The following is a 14301-nucleotide window of genomic DNA, read 5'->3' as shown; positions in this document are numbered from 1 at the left end:
CTTCTAGATCCAACTATCATCCTCCTTGATAACGACTAGATTGCTAGTGACTTTTCCGCATCGTTGGTGGCAAATGGGTCTTCACAATTAGTAACAAATGGTGAATACATATATTGCATACAAATATATATATATATATATATATATATATATGTGTGTGTGTGTTCGAATAAGAAGAGTAGCAACATTGGAGAAGTAAAGAGAGGAAGTAGCATGAGTACTTAGAAGAACAACTACTTGTAATGCACATATCAACAACAACATTAGAGAAGCAAATAAAGGAAGTAGCATGAGTAGTAGGAAGAATAAAATAGGATGCTTGAATTAATGGGTTCCAGCATAAATCTGATATAATAATACATTAATTTAAACAATAGAACATGAATTTGTTTAAAAAGTTACACTACACCATTTTTGGGCTTTGGAGGCAATTAGATAGAGGGGTTTTAAAAAATCACCTCTATAATAAAATAGGAGATTTTTTTTTGTGTTTTTTAGAGCCGGTTTAGTTAAACCCCTCTACATTAATTTTACAACACCGTTCTCTCTCTCTCTCTCTCTCTCTCTCTCGTGTGCCCTAATTCCCCATCGTCTCTCTCTCTCTCTCTTGTGTGCCCTAATTCCCCATCGTAGAAAACCGGCTTTCTCTCTCACTCAAACTCCCAGACAAGCGAGAAAGCCCGACTTTCTTCTCACCCAAACTCCCGATAAACAACGCCTCCTGCCAGCTGCTCCCGCCGCTCCTGCTTGCCCGCCACACCCTAATTCCCAACGGTGGTCTCTCTCAAGAGAGCGAGCCCCGCGCGGCTTCGCAGCCATCAGGCCCATCACCCACTTCTCCACTTGTTGCTCCGCCGAGGAGGTTTCTTCTCTCTTCTCCTTCCCTTTCTTGTTACTCTTTTCTCAATTCAACATCCATTGATTGTCTTGGGTTATCCTTTGATGCAGGTTCTCGTTCCTTGGTTTTTCCCTGATCGGCTTCTTTCCTCCGACTGAGTAGGTTCTCTGATTATTAATTTTGATCAGTTGGTGGTGGTGGTGGTGGTGGTGAGGTTGTTGCGCGGAGATATGTTTCTATGAAGGCATATGGTTCTTTGGAGTCTGGATATGGGGTTGATGATGCATTTGTGCAGGCTCAAGTGGGTTTTTACTTCAATTTTGTTCTTTTTATGTGGAAAATGGTAGTGATTGTGATTTGATTTTGTGTAGGAGGTGAAAACGAGGGGGTTTGATTTGTTGGTGGAGATTAGCTAATCATAAACCTTGGGCTCTGGCTTACATGTTAATGGTATTTGATCTGCATTAATTTGTGATTATTTGTTATATATCTAATATCTCTCTCAATATTATATATATGAAAAATAATAAACATAGGTAAGTGTTTACTCTCATTAAATCTCATAATTAATGTTGATTTTATGATTGGTTAGCCAAGGAATGGCTTCCCTTGTTTGTCCTACCCGCTACTAGTGATTTGAATTAAGAAGCATGATTGAGATAATAAAGCAGATTGCATGTCATATTAAATGTTCACCTATACAGTCACATGATTTGTTGATATGATTTGTGTACATAGAGTTATATTTAAGCATGATTTGTTGATGGCTTTGTACTCATAGAATTATATTTAAAGCATGTAATAGTCATGCACACCTTCTTTGTCCATTATTTCTCAACAGTTTTTGGTTGTTTACAAATGAAGAGCTGGAAAAGTTTTTGGTTGTTTACAAATGAAGAGTTGGAGTCCTTTTTATTAAATTGGTGTTTGTGAGGGCCAGTCCTTTTTCTTAAGTTTTCTGGCCTTTTTATTATATTTTGGTGTTTGAAAGTAAAATAAGTATAATTATGTTGAATTCGCAAGAAGATAAAAGAGTTTGCTTGTTGAATAATTGGACATGTTCATGAACTAATGGTTGGCCCCTAACCATTTGATTTGATACATCTACTTACTGATTTTTAGTTGTCCCCTGTTGGAAGTGATAAAAAGGAAAACAATGGAGAGAAGGAAAAATTATTGAGTTTGGCACCCTTCTCTTTTTCTTTGCCTGTGTGTGTGTGTGTGTCTGTGTGTGTGCTTGAGAAGTTATTATCATTGGTGGATGCATGAATGAAAGAAAATTTGGTATTTATTTCACATGTTTTTTTATTATTTTTTCCCACTGCTTTTGTCCTGTGCGTGTACTGTGTGTTCTCACTATCACTCTTTATCAAACTTCAAGTGAAGTAGTAGGACAAGAATTGCCGTACAAATATACATGCAATTTTTTCATTTGTAACTTTCTTAAAATTTGTACTTTTGTGTTTGCTGCATCACTTACAAAGATTTCACAACCTGTGGAATGTCAAGACTAGAGAGTTTATTAATGAACATGATTTTTGCTGCATCACTTACAAACTTTATTTGTGTGCACAAATTGGGTTGACTGCATCTTCCTATAGCATACTACCTGTATTGATTTCAATTTTATTTGTTTTGCTCTTGGCTAGATGGTTTAGGATTTTCAGCCCAAAATTTACTACTGTTCTGATAGTACTTTCAATTTTATGGAGCTGGTTTGAACAAAACAAGACAAAGCAACAATTGGGAACAAAGGGCTTTGAGTCAAAATCAGGTTTTATTTTGTCCTCTTTCTTCATTATTGCATTTACATGTTCTTCTGGGCATGACCTGGTAATGTTCCAAGTTATGCTTTTGTCCTCTTTCTTTATGTATAGGATGTTGATTGTTAGGGAGCCTTTTTTTTTGGCTTTCACATGATTATGAATCTCATACTTCAGACTAGCAACTATAAAATAGTATAGCTACATACTGACCATGAAATCAAACAATTAGTTTTATCAAAATCCTTCAAACATAAATTTCAGCTTGACATGCAACAAACAACTAATTATTTTTTACATACAGTGATAAGATTATTGAGCATACTTTAAGAAGTCTACAAGATCTGGAGATTAAATAAATTAACTGATCCATCTATGCATGCAATGATACTAATTCAGTACTGTTGTCATAGGATTATCAAACCTATCAGCGCGCAAGAAAAAAAATGGTTGGTACCTAGTAAATAGGAATTGAATGAAATAGATAGTGTCTCAACAACAGGTAAATTGGTTCTAAGAAAGTAAGAAAAACCTGAAATGAAAGGACAATATTCAGAATATTGAGCATAACCTTGTGTACAAGGAACCTGATTCTTTTAGCACTTTAGCTCTGAATCTTTTCTATTCCTTCTTTTTCATGCTTTCTTTCATTTCCCTTTATATGTTTTTAAGAAAGAATAGTAAATCATTGAAGAGAAATCCTATAAATATTTAGAATTGTTGAGTAATTTTATTTACAGAGGATGCATTGCACCAAACTGTTAAATAACAAGGAATGATATATACGGTCATATCATTTTAAATTCAAGATTTGGACTTACTGAGATATGAATTTCTCTCATTAAACAAAATCATAGGCAATAAACAATTTGAAATTGACCCTTTTGTCTCTATATGGTGGTAGCAATAAACAATTTGAGTTTGCATTATTTTACCTCTATTTTAACTTTTCCTTCCATTGCTTATTTCTTCATTTAATTTAATACTTTTTTATAGTTAAAGTGTAGCAGATAACATATTAAGTGGAGTATCTTTGATTAGTTCAAAGAAATCTGATTATTGAACTGATAGTTCGTCCTAGTTTCACATTGTTGGACTCTTGAGCATTTTTAATGGGGGATGATAATAGTCAAGGCCATATTTGCGTATGATCATGTCTCTTATCTAAAATAATATGTGTGGCATGTCTTTGTTGCTTTAAAGGAAAACAAAAAACTATTGGAGTCAATTGCAAGTGAGTCATAGTTGTGGCAGATTAGTTAATTTCTGTCAATGTGTTCATGGTTTTCAAAATGACATAGCTGATGAGGTTTTAATAATTTTGGTGCACCTAATGCTGGTTAAACAGTTTGTATCTCTTGTTACACAAGAGACAACCAACTCATGTTTTATGTTTGGAGCTAGTAGCTAGAATCAAATCACAAAGTCTGTGATTTGATTAATTATTAAATTAATTTAGCCCAAAGTCTGTTATTTTCTGGCATTTCTCTGCTTGTACATATCTAGATTCTCAACATTCAATGGAGTTGATAGAATTCCTTGAGACCTGGCCTATTTCAAGGAACTTATTTTGGTACTCTACTACATCATATAATTTCTTATTGAATTTGTTGCCTGGATATGATGTAATTGGAGACAGTACAAGTATGCCCACTAATAGATGTTGTCTTCTATGAAATGGGTGTTGGAGATGTGATAAGAATGGTACATATATATGTATATATATATATACATATAAAATAGTATAGCTACTTTTGGATGGATTGGTTGATTCCTCTGTTTTGTTTTAAAGATGTGATAAGAATGGTACATATATATGTATATATATATATATACATATAAATCTTTTAGTAAAGGATTTCGAGTACCATAGCTTTTATTTATTTATTTAATTTTGTGATTCTATTAGTTATCGGTTTTTATCTTTTATTAAAAGTCTACTAATTTGTCACATTCATGAGTATTTAAAGACATGATTTTGCATATATCCAATTCATTAATAAGTTTAAGTTAACTAGGTCTTGACTCACAGCTTAAATTATTTCCATATTAATTGGATGCATTTGTTAAGTTTGTTATAATTAGCTTATTTGATTATATGTTTGGTTTAAATTGAAATATGAAAAGAATTGAGTAATATAAATTATAAAAAATTTTAAATATAATCATTAATTTTGAATTCGGAGAAAGCTATTAGAGAGCTTTGAGTGTTAAACTAATGAATAGAAATATAGGAAATGAGACTTTTAGTACTCTAATGTTTTTGCCTTTCAAAAGACTAACCAGGTTGTGATGAGAAATGCTCAAACCAATGGAAATGGACAGCATAAAGAATGTTTTTGCCTTGCACGTTATACTAGTTACTTACACTTTGTGTTTTCTCTACATGCAATTATTGTTCAGTATCATTTTAGTTACTAGTTACTTTAATGGAAATTAGTACAGATCTTGCATTCAAAGGAGTCCATTATCTTATGAACTAAAGGAAGTTCAATTATCAACTTTGCAAAGGGTAAGTTTTTGAATCTCTAGTTGATGACTACCTTTTTGTTACCATTTGATATTAATTCCTGATTTAGTTATTAATTATTGAATCCCAATGCATGAATCATGGCATCCAGAGACTTAACATCAGCTGTTCATTGGTGTCAATTTTGATTAAGATTGGATTTTGTTTAATGTTTTTGCAGATTTTGGAGAATTCATGGTTAAAGATCAAGAGGGTTGAAGATGAGGATACATGAAGCTTTTTTTACTTTGTGTAATTAACTCAAAAAATATTTTGTAATGAAAGTACACAAATAGTGTAAAACTCTTACATTTTGCTAGTACTCAAAATACATTACAGTTTAATTCATAACATGGCAATAATGTTCAATGAAATTAAATTTAGTATATTTTTGAATGTAATGAAAATTTATGTTTTTGATTTACAGGTTAAGCAAATTTATTTATTATTAATAGTGGAAAAAAATAAAATTCAATTTAATTAAATGAACAAATTTAGAGGTGGTTATAACCACTTTTAAAAGTATGAACATGCAAGAAATTATAAACTATAGAGGCGGTTATAACCGCCTCTACCATTTATAATTTTTAGAGGTGGTTATAACCACCTCTAAAACTATTGAGGATTAATGAAAATTTAATAGTTATTGAGGCGGTTATAACCGCCTCTACTATAAATCAAATTTTTAGAGGCGGTTATAACCGCCTCTAAAACTATTAAATGGTAATGAAAAACTTAATAGATATAGAGGCGGTTATAACCGCCTCTAAAACTATTGATGTTTGATGAAAACTTAGTAGTTATAGAGGCGATTATAACCGCCTCTACTCTTGTTATTAAAAACCGCTTCCATAGATAAAACTTTCCCCAACGGTTGGTACAAACCGGCTCTAAATTGTAGAGCCGGCTTGATACAAGGCGGTTTAGAGGGGGGTAAAAAAACCAACGCTACACCTATAGAGGCGGTTATAACCGCCTCTATAGGGCTTGAAAACCGCCTCAAAAACACTTTTTTTGTGTAGTGTTACTAATATGAATTGAAAGTAATTATTTGAAAAGGTACAGAATTATCAAAAACTAGAATCAATGAACAAGAACTAGAATAAATATGCAGTAATTATTTCAGCGTTACATAATCGGTTGTTATAACATTCATACATAAACATTAATGAAAAAATAAATTCATAAACTCTAATATATTAGTATAAAGGGTGTGAAGTAGATGTATTCTCGAGGTCACTAATCTTTTAAGTACTAAACTAACTAGTTGTGCATGCATGAGGCGAGTGAGGAATCACCAAATAATTAGCATTGAAATAACAAAATGATACATATCCATTAGCTTTTAAATCCATGAAACTCTGTAATGATACTTAATGATGAGCATGTTAATGTAAAAAAAGGACGAGAAGGATAATGCTTTCCTCTCATCTGAAGCAGAACATGTAGGTAAAAGGTATGCACCCTAATGCATTCATTTGTTAAGTGTGCATACAAGAAGATACAAATTTTGGCTGCATTACTTCAGAGGATGTTAGCTTGAGCAATACACGAAGCACCACTTTAGTTTGCAAGTTTGTTTTAGAAGCATGGAAATGCCCGGCCATTCACTTTATATATTAACGCAAAAGAAAACCATTTTTCTGATTCCGAGATATTTAGTGTGATGCAATTTTGCTCGTTCTCATTCACCACAATCATTTTTCTTGAGTAATTAGCAAAAATGGTGAATTAGAAAAGAAATACATTATGCGCAAATTCTTCTCCGTTGACACTCTTCCGAAAAGAGTGGCAGTCAAACCATTGGGAGCTGTTGCTCAACTTTTGTGAAGGTCACCACAAGGAGCACACTTAGTGGAATCAACTCATTTTTTATGAGCAACACCAACTCCTCAAGTTAAGGTTGAAGATAAGGTCACCGATAACGTAGTTGATTCTTTGGCGCTGATCTTCTTGGATTAGTTATTGTCAAATCTAAGTTATTTCCATCGCAAAATTGATGATTTCGCATTCTATCATTAGGTTGGCAAGATTCTCAAGAGATAATGGATCCGATCCCCATCGCTTTCAGGAGCCTCGATCTCATCCATCTCCCATTAGTTTGGCCGTGGGCACTGGCACCTGTTTGTTCTCCACAAGGTTAACCACGAGTGCATGCATTATTCCTCCATATTGGGCATGCCCAAGTACTACTGAACAACATGCTAAATAATAAAAGTCTTAGATACATTACTTGGCACTCTCCAACGGCTTTTGTGTCAATTAATATCGGGTCTTTTGCATATGGTGTTCATCGTTTCAGGAGGACCGGGGATCGAACCTCATGTTTTACGCAAAATGAGAACACGTGGGTTGGCGTTGAGTCTTACTCCCCACACGTGCACGTCCTTGAGTTCTTATGCTTGTTGCATTTCTCAAAATAAAATAAAATAAGATTACTTGGCACTCTGCCATTTTACTTAATTATTCTGATCCAAAGACTAATATGTCTTCGCATTCGCGTTGTACCTCTTAGAGGTAATAACTATAGAGAGCTCTTCAATTGGCTTCTTAGAGTGGTGATTGGATGGCTGCAATAGCACCCACAGTCTTTCAACTATTCTACATTCATCATAAAATATATAGAGTAAATACTAATGAACGAACAGCTAGAACTAAGAATAGAAGATGTCTGTATGTGGAGGATGTGATACTCATGACGCATCATCAAAGATGGTGTAGCACGGTTATATGTCAACTGGGGTCAATAAAGTATTAAAATTATAATAATTAATAGCGAATTCCATAATGTATTATTATTGTAAATAAATTCATTTTATCTAAACAACCTATATATTACTTCCTCCTAACTTTTAATTTGTCCATTTTAACTAAATCACATGGATCAAAAAATTTAATTAAATTAGTTAGTAATCTAAAATTTATAAAAAAAATTTATTAATTATCCAAAATTACTTTTATTTAAAATATACTTTGAAAAATGTTTAGTTGAATATAATTTATTGAAAATTGTAAAGTGTTAGATTGAAAAGGTTAAACAATTTTTTTCATTAACACAAAACCTACAATGTACAAGGTATATATAGATACACAGTTATATAAATAAGGTAGCTATACAAATATAGATATACTACTGTATACACATCAGATTCCCCTAACTACTCCCCCACAAACTCACGGGGGATCAAACATCAAGAGTTTGGACAAAAAAAAATCATGTTGTGCCCGTGTCTGAGATTTAGTAAACAGATCTGCAAACTGACGCTCAGAAGGAACAAACCTGGGAGCCGAATGCCTTTTCTGTCGATCTGATCACGTAAGAAGAAAGCATCAACACCAATATGCTTGGAGAGGGAATGCTTGACGAGATTCAAAGTGATCCGAATGGCACCGGTGTTGTCACAATGTAGAGGAGTAGGAGCATGTGAGACAACACCAAGATCATGCAAAAAGCCAACGCAACCAAACAATCTCCTCGAGTAGTAGCCATAGCGCCAAGCTCGCTTCGATGCTGAGACCGAGAAACACCAGCTTTGCTTCTTGGACTTCCAAGCAATGAGAGAAGAGCCCAAGAACAAAGCGAAGCCGAATGTGAACGACGATCGGGACGGATCACTAGCCCAAGTAGCATCGTAATAAGAACGAAGCTCCGAGAATCGTGCCGAGAGAAAAAGAAGGCCTCGAGACGGAGTCGCCCGAAGATAGCGCAAAAGCCTCAAAAGATGGGCATAGTGAACAGAAGTAGGTGTACTAACAAATTGACTCAAAACATGCACAACATAAGCAATGTCTGGACGAGTGAGGGTAAGATAGACCGGACTCCCCAACCAAGTGACGATGGCGTGTCGGATCGAGATAAGGGGAGTCCCCTCATCAAGACGTGAATCAAGATGTAGCTCCATAGGAGTGGTTACGAAAGACAAGAGTCGAGAGAGCTGCCCGTGCGAGGATATCGGATGTGTAGCAGCTCTTGGGACAATCGAAAACCAAGAGAAGTAGAAGTGACCTCAATGCCCAAAAATAGCTCAATCGACCAAGATCGATCATCCGAAAATGCTGGTCAAGGTGATGCTCGACAAAATCCACATGAGCGGGATCATCACCAGTGATGATCATATCATCCACATAAAAGTAACAACAAAGTCCCGACCACGAGAGGAAGAGTGCACAAACAAAGCGGGATCATGCGGACTAGGGCTCGAAAAACCGGCAGCAACCACGATGAGAACGAGCGCTCAAACCAGCCCGAGGAGCCCTGTTTGAGACCATAGAGAGCCTCCGAGGCGACAAACCAAACCGAAGGAGAAGAAAAACCCGGGGAGGAAGCATGTAAACCTCCTCATCGAAGATCCCCGTGAAGAAAAGCATTCTTCACATCAAGCTGAAAGAGGGACCATCGTCGAATAGCAGCTACAGCAATGAGAGCTCGAATGGTAGTCATATGAGCGACGGAGCAAAAAGTCTCATCATAATCTCGCCCCTCGCCCTCCCGTCTGAAAACCACGAGCCACAGGCGAGCCTTGCATCGCTCTGCTGTAACCGGCCGAGCGCAGTCTTGACTTTATAGACCCACTTGCGGGTAATGGGAACAAGCACGGGAGGAAGGACAACCAAATCCCATGTAGAGGTGCGCCGAGCGCCTCAACTCGGCAGAGCATAGCAGCTTGCCACTCGTGTATTTTGACGCCTCTCGGTAAGAAGATGGCTCGGAGGGCCATTGGAGGGAGAAATAGGTAGGTCAAGAAGCTGAGAGGCAAGATTAAGGCGATCAGGGGATGACGATCACGAAGAGGATAGCGACGCGTGTGAGGATCATCCACGGGAACACATCGAGGAAACCGCTGGCGCCTGGCATCGCTCAGAAGAGGAGGAGCGGGAATAGAAACATGGGATGGGAGGGTCAGCATCAACGGTGAAACAGATGGAGGAGATCATGGTGGAGGTGGGGATGAGGAGGGTGGTGAGGACACAATGAGAAACCGAACATCGGTCGATGTAGTAGGAGGAGTGAGAAGAAGAGGAAGGGGAAGGAACAAAGAAAGGGACGATCCTCAACAAAAAGAGACATCACGCGAGATACTGGGAGGCGACTGTAATGTGATCATAACATCGATAGCCTTTTGTGCTCGTGGACTATAACCAAGGAAGACACAAGGAGCAGATCGAAAGCGTAAAGTTTAGTCCGCCTCGAGGCATAAGGAGGACATAACACAAACAACCAAACACACGTAAGATGAGAATAACGTGGTGGGCTGGAGAAAAACATTCCTCGGACTACAACCCTCAAGAAAGGAAAGAGAGGTTGAAGATTGATGAGGTAACAGCAGAGAGACAAATCTCACTCAAAAGTGAGGGGGAACATGGGAGGCAATGAGAAGAGTCCGAGCGGTTTCAAGAATATGACGATAGCCTTTTCAGCAGATGCCATTCCGAGCATGGGCACCGTGACAAGAGAGGCGAGGAAGAGTGCCGTGGGAGGCAAGAACCTCACGAAACTCATGAGAAAGATATTCCCTCCCGAATCGGAACGGAAAAGTACGTAATGGTGGCGTAAAAATTGGGTACGCACCATATTAGCGAAATCAATATAAACCTTTAAAAACTCGAAACGAGAACGCATAAAATAAATCCAAGTATAACGAGAGAAATCATCAACAAAAATAACATAATAACGATGTCCACTTTTGGAGACAAACGGGCAGACCCCAAACATCCGAATGAACTAATTCAAACGGAGACCCGCACTCTAGACACACTGGAAGGATACTGGGAGTAGTAGTCATGCCAAGCTTTACAACCCTAACAAGAATGAGAATTATCAACTAAAACACGACCTAAAAAGCCTTGATGAATAAGAAAAAGACGGGACGAGAACCACTAGGATGGCCAAGCCGATGATGCCACCGATGGAAACGAACATAGAGAAAAACAAGAAATGAGGTCACTGGAAATGTAGAAGAGGATGGAAGACTTTAAGATGATCGAGCACATACACCCCACTATGGCGATGGCACGGGCTCAATGAGGGTCCCCTCGAAGACGATCCCCGCATCACTGATAACCAAACTCATCAAAAATAACAAGATAGCCAAGAGAAGCTAGTTGGCTAGCGTAAATAAGGTTCATGGAGAGTCGTGGGTACAAAAGGCGACATCAGAATATGAAAATGAGTGGTGTGTAGGAGGCCACGACTAGGGACGAGAAGTGTCGTGCCATTAGCAATAATGACACGAAGATCGGAAGAAAAAGGGATGAAGAGAGTGAAGGTGGGTAGCATCATAGGGTCATATGAAAAGAAGCTCCGGAGTCAAGTAACCAAGAGGATGAAGAAATACCAGAAAGGGCAGAGGCGACCGATGGATGAGTGGGAGACGCCGTGAGGCATCTTCGAGTGAGTACCGGGGCTCAAGAAGCGAGATATCTCGACTCGAAAGCCGCCGAATAGTCGCTTTAAAACCGCCGCAGTATGCCGACCACTTTGAGTAGGCGAGGGCAGGGGTCGCGGGCCGGGCATGCAGGCCGCTATCTCGAGCCTCGCTGAAGCCATGGCGACACCGCACGGTATGGCTGTGGAGCATGGCAAGAATGACACCGAATCGACCGCCGAGAGGTGCACTCAGAAACCGTCCCTCGAGACCGAGATAGAGACTGACATGAGCGCTTAAGACCGTGAGACGCGATCAAAGGAGCAATGATCGAGACTGGTGCCGTGGAGCAAAGAAGAACAGAGCGAGGAGCAGCAGTGGTGGAACCACATCTAAGGATCAAGACGAGTCTCCTCAAGAAGCACATATGCCGTAGTATCACTAGCAGCATTTTGAGATGTAACCTGTAGTAGCCGAGCCCGAACGGCTCGAACTCGTGGGCAAGACGCATGAGAAACTCATAAGTACGAAGATAATCACGATCCCGAGCAATGGCAAGACACTTCGCACTGTGTCGGAGAAGGAGAAAGCGTCATCTCATCACATCGACGCCTATAAAATCATCGAGCACCCAAGAAGAACCGAGGCGCATCGCCTCACGCCGACAGGTAGATGTGAGAGTCTCAGAGCAAGGAGTAGCGCAACGCCCGATCGGAAGGAAGATGAGAAAGCGCCGCAGACGATCCTCAAATCGCCTTTGGTCAGAAAAGATCACAAATACCTAAAGCGAATAGGAAGCCTCACAGGATCGATGATGATAGCAATGGCACGAAAGATCATCCTCGACCCACTCGAGCAAGCTCGCAGACGTGGAAGAGGACGCTACCGATAATCAGAGACGGAAGAAGAGCCGTAAGATGCGCGACTAGAAGAAATCGGAGGCGGACGGGTACCATCAACATGACCCCCAAAAGATTAAGTCCGCAAGAAGCACACATGAAGCGGACGACTCATGCTTTATAATTCTTGCTATCGAGCATAACATCCGCCTCGCAGTAGAGAAACCCCGAAAGCAGAGGCTCATGGAAAAACACACCGCTGGGTCGAGGGCGGCTGCCGATGCGCCGCCAACGGCAACACGGCGCCGCTGCGAGGGCCGAGGACTAGCGCAGCGGGCGCTGCGGGCGCACAGGCGAGCGCTGGCATGCGGACGCTGGCGCGTTGCCGACGCTACGGACGCTGGGACGCGCGAGACGGGCGGCGCGGCTGACGGCAGTCGCGCTGCTGGCGAGAGCGCTGGGACGCTACCGGGCGCGGCGCGGGCGGCAGGGCGGCGCGCGCAGGCGGCGCATGCGCTGTCGCGCCGACGGGCGACATGACGGCGCCGCTATGGCGCGGCGGCATGGCGTACGGCGCGGCCGAGGCGCGTAAGGCGCGCGGCGCAAGGCGCGGTCAGACGTGTATGCGCGGCGCGGCCGCCGAGGGCGCGCCATGATCGAGGGAGGCGGCGCTAGAAAAATTAGGGTTTAGAAAAACCCTCTCCGATACCATGTTAGATTGAAAAGGTTAAACAATTTTTCCATTAACACAAAACCTACAACGTACAAGGATATATAGATACACGCTTATATAAATAAGGTAGCTATACAATATAGATATACAACTGTAGACACGTACCGTATTCTCAACATAAAGTACATTAAATATAAAAGTGTAAATTTGAAAAAAAAAAAAAACAATATTTAATGGTTCACAAATTTTCCAAATGGATAAGTAAAAAAGACCAAAATAAATCTCTAAAATGGGACAAATAAAAAGGACCGGACGGAGTATATTGTAGTCGATCAAAAGCCCATTGTAAATTTTTTTAACAATATCGGGTTATTTGAGTATAATACCCTCCTAAATATGTAACACAACCTAATCTATGTGTAATATGAAAGTAATTTAATCAACTATTACATGATCTGTAGAAAGGAGTATTATAAAGTTTTTCTTAATAACACAGGCAGCAAAGGCAAAAGATTGATATTATATTTGCAAAACTTTAGAGGAAATTACATGAACCTCTAAGTCATTTTCTCCAATTTTATTTGATATTTTTTTATATCATCCAATGATTATCAATATTTTTCATACCAATTCTATCACAAAATCTATTTTTTCATAAATACATATACAATATTTTTATATTTCTAAAATCATTTGTCTATAATTTGTATATAATTTTTTAAAAAAAATCAATTTCTATTGGAAATTGATAAGAAAAATATATCATCTAATAACTATAAAATGTAAAAATTTATACTTCCAGAATGATTTAAATTACATTTGAGGATTATATCAATTTGTTATGTAAAAAAAAAAAAAAACATTTTGGAGTTTATTCCCAAAAAAAATAAAAATAAAAATTGAGAATATCACAGTTAATTAGTTGAGATTAATATTAATTAAGTAATAGTTCGATGAAAATTTTCCATTTAGAATAATTTCAAATTACTAAGTTTGCCCTAAAAATGATTTTTTAGCTTGTATAGATTTTTTTTATACAATATAACCTTTTATTTTTAATTAAAAACTATTATTATTTTTCCTTAAAACCAATTAGATATCTTTTCTTGTTAAAAATATGTTTAATTTGCATAAACTTCATAAAAAATTGGGGCATGTTGATGTAAAAATTTCTATTTTAAAGGGTGTTTAAAAAACCCCCTTAAAAATCTCGTTTTAGTAGAATTCCGCTCACCCTAATTACATATATTTCTTGCAAATTGTTAAAAATAAAGAAATAGAATACAAGTTAAAAATTCTAACTTTAATACTATA

The 14301-nt window shown here is 38.3% G+C and overlaps 1 long non-coding RNA gene across 2 annotated transcripts; it reads left to right on the top strand.

Moving 5' to 3' along the window:
- Positions 1-745: 745 nt before the first annotated feature.
- Positions 746-5342, top strand: LOC120255721. Of its 2 annotated transcripts, XR_005535086.1 has the most exons (6): positions 746-862; positions 949-1139; positions 1210-1288; positions 2488-2612; positions 5047-5113; positions 5292-5331. It is a non-coding gene; the product is annotated as an uncharacterized LOC120255721 (long non-coding RNA). The 2 variants fall into 2 exon arrangements; XR_005535085.1 differs by having other exon boundaries at positions 5047-5342.
- The last annotated feature ends 8959 nt before the right edge of the window (positions 5343-14301 follow it).

This window comes from Dioscorea cayenensis, unplaced genomic scaffold, assembly GCF_009730915.1.
Source record: "Dioscorea cayenensis subsp. rotundata cultivar TDr96_F1 unplaced genomic scaffold, TDr96_F1_v2_PseudoChromosome.rev07_lg8_w22 25.fasta BLBR01001162.1, whole genome shotgun sequence".
NCBI lineage: Eukaryota > Viridiplantae > Streptophyta > Magnoliopsida > Dioscoreales > Dioscoreaceae > Dioscorea > Dioscorea cayenensis.
Note: the sequence above shows the minus strand (reverse complement) of the source record. Positions and strands in the feature narration are given on the sequence as shown.